The 16,565-nt window shown below is 36.4% G+C and overlaps 1 protein-coding gene across 1 annotated transcript in view; it reads left to right on the top strand.

The window, feature by feature from the left end:
- The window catches only part of UACA (uveal autoantigen with coiled-coil domains and ankyrin repeats), an 85,627-nt gene that overhangs the window by 2,135 nt on the left and 66,927 nt on the right, over positions 1-16,565 (top strand). The gene's annotated exons all lie outside the window — the stretch shown is intronic.

The raw sequence follows: 16,565 nt of genomic DNA, 5'->3' as shown, positions 1-16,565 counted from the left end.
ATTTAAAAAAATCTTTTTGCTTTCAGAGTTATTTAAAATTTATTAGTTTTTAAATAGATAATGTAACATATTTAAAAGGAACAAAATTATTTACAGCAGAAAGCCCTTCTCCCACCTGTGTACTTCAGTTCTTCTGCTTGCCCCCACCATTCCTCAGAGGCCATTGGTGTTATCAATTGCTTGTATATCCCACCAGAGAGAGTTTAGCATATACAAGCAAATATTAATATAAGTATTCACCCTTTATGTAAATGGTAATACACTGTACTTGCTATTCCATATATTTTTTTAAACTGTAGAATCTAGGCCCATTTAGAGCATCCCCATTCAAATCTTTGCTATAATGTACATCATGCTATGATGAGTAAGCCTGTGTATATGCAAGCATGTGTGTGTATACTTGCGGGATCAATTCCTGGAAGTGTAATTGCTAGATTAAAGGACATGTGCATGTATGATTTTAAAGAATGTTGTTGAATTTCCTCTGTGCATCATGTACCCAGTGTATAAGAAAGTATCATTTCCCATGCTTTTATTTAAAGTTTGTTCAAATTGTTAAGTTTTGTCAGCCTGATAAGTAAATATGGTACCTCAGGATAGTTTGAATTTGCATTTCTTTTACTGTGGGTGAAGTTGAGCATCTTTTCATGTTTTTAAGAGCCCCTTCCATGTTCTTTTCTGTGAAGAGTTTACTCTTTCCATTTTTCTATTGGGTTGTCAATTTCTTTCATTTGTATGTACTTTATATCAGGGAAATTAGCCTTTTCAATATGAATTTTTTTTCTTAATTGGTTTTTTGTCTAATGAGTTTGTTTATGGTGGCTTTTGCTATGCAGAGTGTGGCTTATTTTTATACAGTTGAATTTATCAGCCTTTTATTTTGTGACTTTTTCTATCTTGGCCTTTCCACTCTGCAATATTAAACAAAAATAAAGAAAAATCTCCCTGGTTTCATGTAGTCTTTGTTTCATTTTTAAAAATATTTAACTCTTTAATCCATATAGAATTTTTTCTGGTGTAAGATAAGAGGTATACATCTTGTTTTCTTCCTTCTCTTCCATTTCCCCCTTGTGGCTGCCTAATTGAATCTTAAAGCATTCATTTAATCATTATGGAGATGATCACAATTTGTACAACTTTAAAGATTTAAAAAGTGTATTTCATAAATAGTTTTTGTCATGCATTTATAGTATTTAAGGTATTGATCTGGAGACACATTAGAAATGAACTATGTAAATATTTTATGATATTATAGTATGAAAAATACAGCATATTAACGTAACATGCTAAATTATAATTATATGCTATATAAGGAATTTCAAATATTCTGAGTAGTACCGTGGTTATAAATATGTCAGTGAGTTTAGAGTTCACGAAAAGAGGGTGTGTTTATATACATGAATAAATATAGTTCACAATTTTAAATTGTGCATAGAATACATGTAAGTGTCCTTTACTAGCTAAATCTAGAGATAGCTGCATCTTTTAATCATAAGACAATTTTTGTTGTCAGATTTATTTTTAATTACTAAATTGGAGTTTCAGATTTCTGAAAGGGATAATTAAATAACTATAAATGCTACTTCAGATCTAGTCAATTATATGTACAGTCAATTATGTGTACAATTATATGTACAATGAGAAGAGGCTTGTTCCATTTTTACCTAGTTCAGATTAGGAAATTTGAGTAGTAATTAAAAGGACTACTGCAAACCCGTATTGCAAGCACACATTTTGGAAGGAGGTTCCGCTTTAAATTGTACCTATACTACTAATCTCCGACCTGGGAAGTTCCACAGTGACAATTTTCGCTGCCATTTCTTTAGGCCGCTCTTAAAATGGGGCAATCAATTTTATAAATCAGCAACCAAATATGTTCTAAAGCATCTCATTAATGTCTCAGTACCCTGAAAAACATTTTGGTATTTCTAAAAGAATTTGGAGTTATAAATATAGCAACTGAAAAATCTTCAAAAACCTTCTTTTGGTTCCCACCAAGAGCAGAAGTTTGAGATGTTTTGAAAAGCATAAAGGATTAAGTATTACTTTGTTTTAGTTGTAATTTTGAGAATGAGGCATTTGTGTTTTCCACTTGGTGATATGGGTGTGTTTGAAAGGATGTTATTGTTATTTTTGTATTGATGATTTTGTGGTAATAAGAAAATTAAGATCACAAATTGTTTTTAAACTCATGATACTTAATTGAGCAGTGTTTACTCATTTTCATTAAAGATGCCAACCTTTAGTCAAAATGTTTACCTTAATTAAAACTTTATTCAGATAGTTTCCCAGGATTATTCCTGTGTTGTATTTCTTGCGGTTTCTTGCAGGAAGAATTTCTTGCAGGAAGATCGCAGTAAAGAAGCCCTCTTTTTATACTTTTGGATTTCAACCCAGCAGCAGTTTTGCTCAGCATCGTGCTGACTTTAATTGCTGAACTTTATTATAATACCAAAGCAGGAAGGTTGAATTGCTTTGGTATGTCTTTTAGTATATAATGAGTCCAAGAACTTAAATGATGAGTACTTAAGCATTTTAATTACTTCTTTTAATAACAGTGGAGTAATGATTGTGCATTTATTTATTCCACATCATACACATTTTTCAAATTTTAATTCATTAGTAATAAGGCAACTGCTTTTTTACATTTGTGGCACATTTATGGCACACATAAGCTAGGCTCAAGAAGACTGAATTAATAATTAGGTCCTCTTTGAAGATATGGATAATTCCAAACTGGGAGCAGAAAATGTGCAAGATGACCATGGCATCCTTCATCACACTAGAAGGCAAAGAAGTCATCAAAGATCAGGACTAAAATAAAGAGAAAGAATGAAACTAGTGCTTTTTCTCAGGGTAACTAAAGGTATTTTACCCCAGCTAATAGATTAAGATGGGATGATAGAATCATATCATAGTTTTTAGCTCCTCATGAATCAATGGCTGTAGAGTGCCGACAGGCATGTATGAGTGGCTACTAATGTCTCAGAAAGGCAGTTGGACATAGTTTATCTCCTGATGGAAATGTTCATTGCTACTCATTGTCTTGCCAAAAATGCCAAACCTGAATATGATCGGTCTCTAGACCTTAACCACCAGTTTACAGAAAATACAGAGGACAGAGAAACATGGGGGTGCAATGAACAAAATTCTAATCATGGAAAACTCTAGAGTAAGTGACCTAGTTTCTTAAAAAATATATATTCTAAGAAGAAGAAAAAAAATGGGGGAGAAATCTATATATTAGTAGATTTAGGGAGACATATTAACTAACTACGGTGGTAGACCTCATTTGACCCTGATTAAATAACTGTAAAAATAAAAGTTTATAAGACAGTGGAAGAAATGTGAACACCATCTGAATTTGTGTTGATAGTATATTATTATTTTAAAAGATTTAAGTGTGACAGCGCTAGCAACACAGTTACATTTATAAAGAGGTCTGTCTTTCAGAGAAACATTTGAGAGTATACTATTTACAGATGAAATGATGTGGAGTGTGGAATTTGCTTCAAAATAATCTGTGGGTGGGTGGGAGAAGTAAGTGGGGGATATAGTTGAAATAGGAATGGTTGTGAGTTAATAATTATTGTAACCGGTTGGATAATGATACTGTTGTATTTACTTTTGTGATACTATTTTGTATATGTTTTAAAACTTCTGTAATAAGAAAGATAAAATCATAATTTTCATGAAGTTTTTTCAGAGAGCCAGACATAAAATAGTACTCTAGTATGCTAAGAGCCGTAATATAGGTGTGTATACATTGCTGTGAGAGCACAGATGTATAGGGTGGGGTCAAGGGTAAAGGTAGAAAGGTGAAGCTTGAACATGGGTCAGACAGAGTTCGAAGGGCATTGAGGGCAAAAGAGAAGTGAGCACAATGTTTTGGAGTCGTGAAATTATATAGCCAATTGTGGGCATATTAGGTTTGAAAACAAAATTTGGTGTTCATGTAAAGGATGGTGCAGATGAGTTACTGAGAAGGATTTCAGTGCAAGTCAGGAGTTAGAGGGTGACAGCTTGCGAGGAGAGTGAAAGGAAGATTTTTCTTTCTTTTTTCGTTTTTTTTTTTTTTGCCTTGAATTAAAACTTCGAATTTCTTGACAAGTTTTAACCATTGTTTAGAGGGATCTCTGACTAGAGTCAGTTTAAGTTTCATCTTCAGAAATTATCCTGTTAATAACAAGTTCATGTTCCCTCTCATCCCCTCTCCTCTAGAATTAGCTAACAGCCAGCAAAGTTTTGTTCTCATCAGCCCTGTTTCACTTATGGTTGTATCCTTGTTGAAGAAATCTAGATCCCAGAATATTAGATTTAAACATAACTCATGTGGTCTCTGTATCAGTATCATATGGAAACCTTTAGCGTCCTGTTACAGATCATGCAAACATTTGTCTGTCCTCACATAAGGGATCTAACAGACTGGTGAAAATTCCTACCTGCGTGAGCTATCTGCGTGAGTGAAATCAAATTGATTTCTGTAATGAATTTGCCTAAAAATAGATGTTTGAAATGTACTTCCTGAAATTATAAGCAGAATGATAGGCTAATATATGCATTGTGTCTCTTCCTAAGTCATACATCATTTAAAAGCTTTACATAGTTTTTATGTAGTTGGAAAAAGTAATAGGTCTTTAAGGTTTAAAAATATAACACAAAAACACAAGGGTAAACTCACTGGTTTGTAGTTACAAAAACAGTTTTGTCTGTTGGGCTTTTTTCTATTCTCAGGAATCCTGATTATTGTTGATGTGGACTAACTTATTTCCACAGAGTGTAGTCTCTAAAATGAAGTGTAAAACATGAACCAGTGCAGTTGCGTGACTAAAGCTCTGACCGAGGCTGGGATTTGATGAGCTGTGTTTATGTAATGGAATCAGGCTGGCAGTGCCCTTGAGAGAGAGTAGATATTAGACTGAACCAGTGAGGATAAATGGCTGTAGATTTTAAAAACCTTTTTTTCCCCATAAAAGTCACACATGCTCATTTTAGAAAACAAAATATAATTGAAGATAAAGAACAAAACAAGTCAATTGTAGTTCTGTTCATCAGATTTTAAACCACAGGTAATGATATTTATTGAAAGATTCCATAGTACCTCTTTGTTATCCACTTAGCATTTAGTGACCTTAATACCACAGTAATGATATGTGTATGTTTTTGAATAATATTTGATTCTAAGACATTTTGTACTTAAAACTACAAATAATTTGAAATGCTTTGAGCAGATTCAAATGTCCCATTAGAAGAACTCAGTAAATGCTAGTGAATTTTCTTAAAAATAAATGACATACAAGAAGTCCAAGTGCCAATAGCCAATATTTATTGAACGTGGATGTCCATGCATCATTTTAAGTGCTTTACATGAACTCACATACTCCTCACATTAACCCTAAGAAGTGAGTACTGTTGCCATCATTTTATAGATGGACGTTAAATAATTTACTTGCCCAGGTGCTATGGCTAAAAGTGGAGAGCCGGGTGGTCTGACTCTGGAACCATGTTTTTAACCATCGTGAACTGATATAATTTCAAACTGAAAGCTATGACATTTGTGTCTTAAGCCAAAGACCTAAAATATTGGGAGGCAGGGTATTTGGGCAGAAGCAAGACCTTTTATGGTAAGTCTCAAAACCATTTTGTGTTCTATCCAGCAGTTGCATTCCCCATACCCTTCCAATAATCATACTGTGATTTAAAACATGTTTATTTATCAGCCAAAATATTATTGCTTTAATCTGTGTCTTTATTTTCCAGGGAGTGCGACAATATTCTTGTGATTATTGGCTCTTGCACTTGCATGTTATTTGACCATTTCTTTCTGTTGATGCCTTGTTCATATTGATCTTTGAGAGCTTTATATCTCTATTTTTGCTATTTTATGGCCCATCATAGCTTTGAGAGTAGTGTATCTTTGACTATAGTTGCGTTTCTGTCCTCTCCCCTTTATATTTCAAACAGTTTTTGCTTTATGTACTTAATTTTGTTTTAATTGATATTTTAAGGTTCCTGGCTACTTTATATTCGTTGTAAAGTCTAACTAGTTATTATAAAAATCTTGAATTTGTCCCATTATAATTTTGTCTTGAATTGTTGATATTAATACTGTCATATTGTATCCTCTTTGCCTTTTGCTGTTGTATATATGTGTATGTTCACCCAATAGACTATCCCATCATCCTTGGCTTTAGCATTAGTTGGAGGATGTATGGGTGAGGTAAGTCCTGAGTGTCCAATAGAACTAAAAATTGTTGGCTTACTGTCTGGAAAGGGGTGTGTGTATATGTGTGCACGTGAGTGCATGCTTGTGTACATGTGTGTCTAAAAGGGTATATGCTTTTTGGGGTGGGGGGAGATATGTTTTTAATATTGACCTTATTGATATGTTGTCAAGGTCGACATTACTTCTGTAGTAAAGTTTTTCCTTTTGGATGCACAAACATATTTTAAAAAGTCTCATTGACTTCTGGTTAATTTTTTTCTTACCAGATTCTGGTATTATTAAAGAGCGGAAGGGAGGAAGGACATAAAACAATCATGCTTTCTAAACTAAAAAAAAGTGTGTGTAAATTTTCTTCTAGCTTGTTCTGGTTATTCTGTGGTTTTCTCATCCACATAATACTTAGCCTGGTAGAGGTTGGGGTATCATGAAAATACCGCAGCCTCTCTAGTGTGGGAGTCTTATGCCTGTGGTTCTAGTGAGACTGATGCACTCTGATCTTTTCTGCTGTGTACATGAGAAATAGCTCACAAACACTCGCTGAATGACACATGAGAAGTTTTTTTTTTAAATGGGAGATTTTTTTATGATTCACCTCTATTTTTTTGACTGTTGGATTCTTTTAAAAAATTACATTTGTATTTTAAAAACACTTTATAAAATATAAACAACATTCATGGCAATGGATAAGTAGATAAATGTGGAATGTGGAGTGTTTTCTCAGCCTCAGAAAAGGCACACTGTGGGCCCAACTATGCATAGTTTTTGAAACTTTGCCTGGAGCAGTGTGAAGGGGCAGCTGGTGTGGCAGTGTCCTAGGGTCAGGCTCTGCAGTCTGGTAGACTTGAACTTGGATCTTGCTGCTCCCAATAATCAGCTTTATGACCTTGGGCAAGTTACTTCAATATATTTTGTTTCCTTATTTGGAATGTGGGGTTAATAATTGCAGTTAACTCAATAAATGGTGGTTCTTTTCATTACTCCCTGAAAAATCTCACCTGAGCTCATTCCATTTTTGTCCTTTATAACTAGATAAATAGCAGTCTTCCTGATCTTTTTCTTTGCAATTAATACATGCTCTTGTAGGCTTTTTATAGAACTGAGATCTTCAAAAGATTGTTTGCCCCTAGCCTTTTGCCCCCAGGGAGATAAGTGGTATCTCTATTTTTTATTGATTAAAAATTAATTCTTGAGGGCCTAGGCTAAGCACAGGGAGATGAGAAGATGAGGAAGATAAAGAGGCTCAAAATACTGTGTGGAAACTCTATTAATGGATAATACAAAGTAATAAGTGCTGTGATAGAGGAGTTTACAAGGTGCTGAACCAGTCTGGGGCTGAGGAGTCGGTGAAGGTTTTCTGTGTTTTTTGTAGGCTGGGCTGCTGCTGCTTTTTTTAAAATTAAGATGAGAGTCACACAACAGAAGTCATTTTAAAGTGAACAATTCCATGGCATATAATATAGTAACAGTATTGTGTTAGCACCATCTCTGGTTCCCTATCTTTTTCATCACTCCAGAAGAAAACCCTGTACCCATTAAGCAGTTGCTTTCCAGCTTTTCTCACCTACCCCTTGGCAGCCCCAACCACCAGTCTGCAGGATGAGCCTCTTCATCTGAAGCTAAAAGAAGTGGGTAGGAGTGATCCAGGAAAGGAAGACATTCCTTTCAGAGGGAACAGCAAGAACAGAGGCATGAAGGGAAGAAATGTTGGAGTTGGGGGAAGGGGCAGTTGGATTGTCAGCTCAGCTTTTTGCCACCAAAATAATCAGCAAGGGATTGAAGGGGAGCTAGTCAGGAAGGGCGGTTGGGGCTAAATCTTGGAATGGCTTAAAATAGGCCAGTTGTTAGTGTTGGACTTTGTCCTGTGTACGCAGAAGTGGCGAATCATATGATCACAGGTGTTTTATTAGATGGATTACTGTGTAGCTGTGTTCAGGATGGATTTGAGGGGGTCTGTCTTAGAGGTGGGCAGATTGTCTATGAGTCTACTACCATAGGATAGGCAAGGATTAGTGAGGGCCTGAATCATAACAGTGCTGGATGGGACAGAGAAGAGAGAATACGTTAGAGAAACATGGGTTGTCTGAGACCAGAGAAGCTGTGACTTGCCAGTCATACAGTTAACTTGCCTTGAGCAAGTCCCACTAAGCCCCCTGCCCCTGATGATGCAGTGTGGGGAAGGTACAGTCCCAGACTGGAGGTAGTAACTCTCAAGGTGGGAGTGGAGGGGTGGCTGGAGAGAATGCCATCTCCATCTTCCTGTATCCTAACATCTTAGCCTTGTTTTAAAGTACACTGATTCATAGTTTGGATGAATAGTTCAAAGTTCTGATGATATTGTTTGAAAAATACTTTTGAAAGCTTAACATGCTATGTTAGTAAAACATTATAAGCACATTATAAGCACACATTGTTTATAATAATCATTATAAGCAATTTGTATAATTCTTATAAGCATTATAAGAACCCTCAATTTAGAGCATTTTGCTAGCCGTGGAAGACATTACTCTTGTATTTGATAGAGTTGAAGCTATAGTTGGTATTTTTTTTTTTTTTTGGCCTCACTGCGTCACATTATAGTTAGTATTTTATATTTACCACTGTATGAGCTTATCATTCCATGATATCATTCATATCTATCAGTGTACTCTTCCCACCGGTTAATACAGATAGGCAGGATCTGGCTTATTTTGCTGGGAACAAATCTTTGGAATTCTGTTGTGGAACATACTATATCTACTTGTATTGATATATCTGCCATTGTATAAATTATAATTACTTTGAGACTGAAAATTTCAGTTCTGCTCATATTTGTCAGACTTTCTTTCTTGGGCTTAAAACTTCTGTTGTTTGCCCTCATTTTCTTCTCTCACTCTCAGGAACTGCTCTCCAGTCCCTTGCAGATTGCCCCACCTTGGACCCCACTGTCAGTCTATCAGTAGCCTATTGGTAATGGTTAGCCCATTAGTAGCTGAGATTTACAAAGACTTGTCTTCTCTGTTCAGAGGAGTGAAGTTCCTGAAGGCTAACATACATATTTATTGTCTATTACGTTATGCTTTCATTCAACACATATTTATTTAGTACTTTCTTTGTGCCAGATTTGGTTTGGTTTGGTTTGGTTCCTTCCTTCTCCCTTCCTCTTTACTTTTCCTCCCCTTTGCTTTTTTTTTTTTTTGGCTAGATTTCTGTGGTGGGCATGACTGTCTCATACCAAAGTCAGTTGGCTGAATCCCTCTGAGATGCGCTGCTACCCTGATCCCTGGGTTGTATCTTTAGTCGTCGTTTTCCTTAATGAACCTTGGGTGGAATAGCCTAAGAGCCAGGTTTTCATTTGGCCGGTTTACTCCTCTGCTCTTTAGAGCAAGAATCAGACTGGAGTTTTGTACTATAGAAGCTGTCACTGGTGTTAGGGTTCTTCACGTCTGGTTTACCCAGTCATTATGATTTGGCACTAACCTTTATTTCTATAGCCATGCTTTGCCTTTTGGTGTAGAAAATTGGCTCCAAAAGGTGATGATTTTGCAAAAACATGTCTTACATGTCTTTTTTTTTTTTTTTTAACTAGGGGAAAGTTCAGTTCCCTTTTTAATGTAACTAATTTTTAAATTCATATAATTTGATTTTCTTAATGAGTTTTAAAATAGCCCTTCACTTTATCTCTGTAATTTGTTTAAATATTAGATTTTTAAAAAGCATTTTAGGATTAGAAAGGACCTTAAAGTTTGACTGTTATCCACAGTTAGAATACATTTTCTATTGTGACAGAGAGGTAGTGGGCAGAATTCTAAAAATGGCTTTCCCTAATTTCCCACCTTAATCCCCAGGACTTTGAATTTGATGAGATATTATGCCCATGGTTATGTCTGTTACATGGCAAATGAGATTTTGCAGATGTAGTTTAAGGTTACTAACAACTGGACTTTGAGTTAGACAATAGGGAGTTTAACCAGGTGACCTATTCTAATCACATGAGAATTAAAAAACAGATTTTTCTCTGGCTCACAGCAGAATTGGAAAGCAGAGAGATCTGAAGGACAGGAAGGACTTGGTATGTTGTTGCTGGCTTGAGGATGGATGGGGCCATGTGTGAACGAATGCAAGAGGCCTTGAAGAGCTGAGAGAGAGGCTCTGTGCTGACAGCCACCAAGGAAACAGAGTCCTTGACCTACAGCTTCAGGGAACGGAATTCTACCAATAACCTGAATGAACCGGAAGTGAATTCTTCCCAGACGAGAACCCAGCCTGGCTGGCATCTTGATTTTGGCCTTGAGAGACCCTAAGTAAAAAACCCAGTCAACCCCACTGGACTTGACCTGTGAACTCATAAATAAGTTTCGTTTTTAAGCCTCTAAGTTTGTAGTAATTTTTTTTACACAGCAGTAGAACAATGTAAGACTTTTGCCATAGTCTTATTTTGCTATATAAATGAATTCTATGGAAGAAATGGAAATCTTATAAGTGAAAGAAATCAGAATAAAAAATATAGGTACAACTTGATAATAGTCATATAAAAATTCACATGGGAAAAGACCAGCAGGGGAATACACAAAGGTGATCATCGTTATGGATTATGAAGGTTTTATGTTTCACTTCTTTGTTATGATTTTAATTTTTATAATTAAAATAGATTTATATTAATATAATTTTAATACACTTATTTATGAAAACTAACAGCTTAATTTTATTTGGGGATTTACTACTGGGAACATGTAAGTCCATAGGCCTCAAAGACTCTTGCTGGCAAGTGTTACATGTAAAAAGCTTCTGAGTGGTTTCCCTTGCCTTAATTATTGAATGTATATAATTAAGAAAATTGGTAGAAAGAGCCCATTGGCAATAAGCTAAAACCCCTATATTCCTTAGCATTCACCCCATCACTGATTTGCTGAGGAAGTAGCCTTTGCTGTCCTGTGTTGTTGAGGGGAACACACAGGCCTGCACAGTTTTGGAAAAGAGATTCTGTGTAGGGGTCATGAGGTGGCCGTTGAAAAGATAGATTTAAATTGCTTACATGTGGCCTTTAAAATAAAGATGTGAAAGGACTTGTACCAAACATTACTGGTCTCCAAGGCACTTAAAGTGATCTAGCCTTAATAACTGGCATTATTGCAGGGGGTTGGGCAAGGTAAGCTTTGTTATCAGAACTCTTTCTCTGCACAGTTGAGGAAATGGAACAGCAGTTTTCCTAATTGCTTAGATCTAATAGCATTCCTGCTGTTGAACTGTTTTGATAGTGTGGGAAAGGGTGAGTCACAAAAGAGGAAGGAACTATACTTAGGACCCTTGACAAACACTTCTGGGCGTGGTGGTGTGTTTGGGTCTACTCCTGAGACAAAAAAGTGTCTCGTTTTATGTAATGAGACTATCATGTAGGGTTTTTCTTGTCAGTGATTCTAACTTTTAAGATAAATTTCCTTTGTCTGCTCCTCAGTAGCGTTGAAGACCATAAGTAGGAAAAGAATAGTATTGCATCATGAAGATGAACTCCTACCCTATAGTTATTTTTGGATTGAAACTGATTTATTAAAACTAATTTTGCTAACCACAAGGTATACTATTGCTTTTCAGTGTTTCTAGTTGATAACACTGATTCAGTTAAATGGTGATAATTGGGAAAAGATGTTGAAAATGATAACATTTCCATTGAAAGTGTGAATACACATGCTTAAAAATTATAAACCACTTATAAACGCAAGGCCAACTTTATAAAGGACAATCTTGGAGTTCCTGAAATGCCCCTTTTTTTTCCCCCAACCTTCAAAATTTAGGTGTTCCAGTTGTATCCATGTGGGTGACTCTTTCTGCTGGATTCCCCAGTTCCTTGTTTGGTACCATCAGACTGACAGTCTAGGCAGGCCCTGTGGTTCTTTGAGGGCTCTCAGAAATAAGGAGAAAGGTATAAGTGCCAAGGCTCAGGACAGGACAGAACTTGGAGATGCGGAAATCAGGGTGCTGTTTCCTGCTGTTAAGTGCAATCCCTGCTGAACCGGAGGTAAGATTAAAATAGCAGTTGCTTTCCTCACATTTTAGCTTATTACCTGGCCATTAGGATGAGCCCTTCCTTAAATTTGGTGTCCTTAGCACTTTACTCCCCTTACCCTGGTCCCAGCCCTGCTCATTGGTGCATCACTGGGTTAGCAAGTTATCCCATTTTCTTTTCTCTGAAGGAGAAATTATTAGATTTTTGCCCAGAGAATCCAAAAGGAGGGTCTTTAAGTTGGTTCTTGTATATATGACTTCACTTGGCCAATGCTATCACAGATATGTATATGAATATAAGTTAGAAGATATTTAGTTTATGCATTTGAAGTAGTTTGGCTTGTATGTAGCATTTCCAGAACATAAATATTGTGAGAACAGTTGAGATCAATAAATATTTCGTGACTGTGACTGCAAGGTCTTCCAGTATGCCCAGGAATGTTCTGATTTGTTATTTTCTTCCTTCTTTTATTGAGACTTTGTACTCTTGTAATTTATGACAGAGGTTTGCATGGTGTGTTTCATCTTTGTAATTGCTGTTAGAGTGAGGGGTGGAAATGGGATGTATATTGCCATTGCCTTGAAATGGGGAGAGAGAGGATTGAACATGAACTGTAGTTTTGAGACAGAATTTTACCTTTGGAGATTGGGAGAGAAATATCACCATTTCTTGGTATTTATTTGTTGTAAAATATAAATAATAAACCAATCTGGGATTTATTTATGCACCATACTAAATCCTAGTGAAAGTGAAGTGGGTCAGTCATGTCCGACTCTTTGTGACCCCATGGACCATAGCCTACCAGGATCCTCTGTCCATGGGATTTTCCAGGCAAGAGTACTGCAGTGGGTTGCCAAATCCTAGAGGTAGTACTATTAGTTTAGTTGAACTTCTGATAATTAACTTCTTTCATATTGATTGCCGAAATATGGTTGTGTTTTTGGTTAAATTAGCAGGAATCTTACGTATTATCAGTGAAATTTTGAATTTTTAATATGTAAACTGTTAAGAATTTGGTATACATTTTATATATCTGTAAATAAAGTTTACCTTTTAGACTCATTTGAATGGCCTTTTAAAGTAAAATTAGGTTATATTGGCAGGAATAAGACCAAGTTGTCCATACTTTATTTCATTCCTTTTTAGCAGTGGTTCACAGCTATGAGTGGTTTCTGTTCCCTGAGAGATATTTGGCAATATCTAGAGACACTTTTCGGAGAAGGCAATGGCACCCCACTCCAGTACTTTTGCCTGGAAAATCCCATGGACAGTGGGCTGCAGTCCATGGGGTCGCTAAGAGTCGGGCACGACTGAGCGACTTCACTTTGACTTTTCACTTTCATGCATTGGAGAAGGAAATGGCAACCCACTCCAGTGTTCTTGCCTGGAGAATCCCAGGGACAGTGGAGTCTAGTGGGCTGCTGTCTATGAGGTTGCACAGAGTCAGACACGACTGAAGCGACTTAGCAGCAGAGACACTTTTGGTTACTACAACGTGGGAGTGTACCACTGGTGTGTAGTGGGTAGATGCCAGGGAGCCATGCTGCTAAGCATCCTAGAGTGCATAGGACACACCCTTCACAACAGATACTTACTTGGCGCAGAGTTTCAATAGTGCCAAGGTTGAGAAAGCATGCTTTATAGGATTTATAGCAACACATAGTTTATATCATCCTGTGTATATTTTATTCTCCTCACCCCCACATCTTAGATGAACCAGCGTTTTGAAATCGTGCTCTTGTCAGGCGTGATGTGTGGTAGACTGATTACAAAATGGTTCCATTCTCTACCCTTCCCCGTATCCATAGTCTTTGCAATGTGACTTGGCCTGTTTCCCTGCTTCTTGAATATAGGTTGTACAAGCGCCTTGCTTTGCACAGTGTTGTGCCTAGGTCTCAAAAGGCCTTTTATGGCTTCTGTTTTCTCTTGTGATCAAGCCCACACTTGCCTGGCTAGACTGCTGGTTACTAGTTGCTCCTATTGTCCCAGAAGGCATCTCAGCAATCACCAGACATGGGAAAGAGGCCATCCCAGTCCAGCCAGCCAGGCCATTTGACGGTAGACACAGGCATTGCTGAGATTACCCAGCCTCACCAGCACAGCAGAACTGCCCCGCTGACATGTAGACTCATGAGCAATAATATTAATTCATGGTAGCTATTTTAAGTCTCTGTCTGGTTTTGCAGCAGTGGAAAACTGATAAATTATCATAGTAAGCTTTTTGAAGGGAATGAATGTATCTGCTTTTTCTTCTAATTATTAATAATTCTAGGCAGATGTCTTGTTTAAAAGCCTTGAGATGCAATTGTATTTGTTTTCTTTGTAATTTAAAAACAGGGAGACCATTAAAATTGAAGTGAGGTGAGCAAAGGGGAGAAAGTGGAAGGAAATTTTGTCAGTGATCTCTTGCAGGTACAGATCATGGGTAAGGATTTTGGATTGTATTTGGATCCCAATCTAAAAAGTCCAGTAGGCCAATTCTTCTGTTTGTTTGTTTGCTTTTTACAAAACATCCCACAGTTTGAATTGTCTTGATTGTTTCCTAATATCACTTTCAGGTTAAATATTTGAGAATACTAACTACTGCCTCCAGTAATAGCAAAGGAGTGATATGATCTGACTTCGATTTTAAAAAATATTCTGACTACTGTGTAGAGTGTAAACTGTAGCTTACAAGTAGTCAAGGGGCACAGATAGAGTGGGGAGGCCAATTCATAGATTATCGTCATAGTCCACAGTGATGCAGAAACTAAAAAAAACACAAAACTCCCGAGCAAAACCATAACATGTGCGTGTGCTCAGTGGCTCAGTTGGTTCCAACTGTTGGTGACCCCATTGACTGGAGCCCATCAGGCTCTTCTGTCTGTGGGATTTTCCAGGCAAGAATATTGGAGTGGGTTGCCATTTCCTCCGCCACAGGATCTTCCTGACCCAGGAATTGAACTTGCATCTCTTGTGTCTCTTGCATCGGCAGGTGGATTCTTTACTACTGTGCCAGTTCTTCTTATTGCCATTAATTAATAGAAATCAATTTTATTGTAGGCTATTTAAAACGTTTTCTGTATTTTCCATATACTCTCACTTGAGAAATAATGAAATGTTTAAAAATTGGCCTTTTAAAATAATAAACTCATGGGTTTATTTAAAAGCTCATCTTTCCTCCAAACGTTAAAGAGAAAGATGAGAATGGAATAACAAACTATAAAATGTGTGAGGCTGTGTTATATCTATATTGTTAGAAAAGTCTAAGCAAATTTTTTATTGTAAGAGTGAACCTCTGAGTTTGGCTTGCTTTGTATTTAAGTACTATGACTGAACTTGTTCTTTTTAAAAGAAATTCTTTCATTTTTAAGGAAAAGGCTGTGATTGAAGTACAAAAGATATTCTTAAAAAGAATTGAACCATCTCGTATTTAACAAAATAATTATATTGTATAAATACATATAAGTAAGTAGATTTAGCAAGTGTTTTTGAATATAGGAAAAAAATACTGTGCAAGTTTAAAACTGAATAAAACTTATTAGGAAGAATGTAATAAAGTTTAAGATTTTTGCCTCAAGAGAATACAGGTTTTTTTTAATCTTTAATGTGTATGTTTTATATAAGACTTCAGATGAAATAGCTTGCTCTTCTTGATTTGTTCACAGTATGAAAGTGGTCCCCAAAAAGGGTCCTGCTGCACTCCAAAGGGATAGACAGTCTTCTCAGTCTCACACTCTGAGCCCTGATAGCTGCCTATTCAGATTTGTTTCCCAGCTTTGAACAGTAGTGATTTTAAAGCACCGCAGCTGTGCTAGATCTTAGATCTCCGCCTCATTAAACATCCTTGAAATTCAGAAAAATATGGTGATGAATATGAGCCACCCTTGTACCTCTCACAGTGCCTGATAGGATCACTGGGCAACATGTGAGAACCAGTGACCTGAAACTCTTACTGCTCACAGCGCCTAGCCCTGCCGTTAGCAAAGTCATGAGCTTTGTCACTGTCAACTGAGAGGTTATAAACGTAAACATTTATTAACTCCAACTGGAATAATCACTGCAATAGAAGTAACTACAATCCTTTGTTAAGATGAGAGTAAAGATACTGAACTTTAAGCTCCATAATTTCATAAGTACAGAGTATTATTTGAAATCTGTTGAGTATGCCACTATTTTATTAAAATCAATACAAAATATCCCAATTCCAATTGTATAGTGAAATACAGTTAGAATAGTTTGCTATAATTTCATTATAAAATAATACTTAAATCATACTAATTTGAAAACTACTTATTCGTGCTAAATTCAAATTATTCTTCATATGCAGTTACATGACTGATGTAAAATATGTGAAAAATTCAAAATTGCTAGTAAGAG

The sequence above is a fragment of the Bos indicus genome, chromosome 10 (genome assembly GCF_029378745.1).
Source record: "Bos indicus isolate NIAB-ARS_2022 breed Sahiwal x Tharparkar chromosome 10, NIAB-ARS_B.indTharparkar_mat_pri_1.0, whole genome shotgun sequence".
Lineage (NCBI taxonomy): Eukaryota > Metazoa > Chordata > Mammalia > Artiodactyla > Bovidae > Bos > Bos indicus.
The sequence above is the reverse complement of the archived record's forward strand: the minus strand, read 5'-3'. Positions and strand labels throughout refer to the sequence as shown.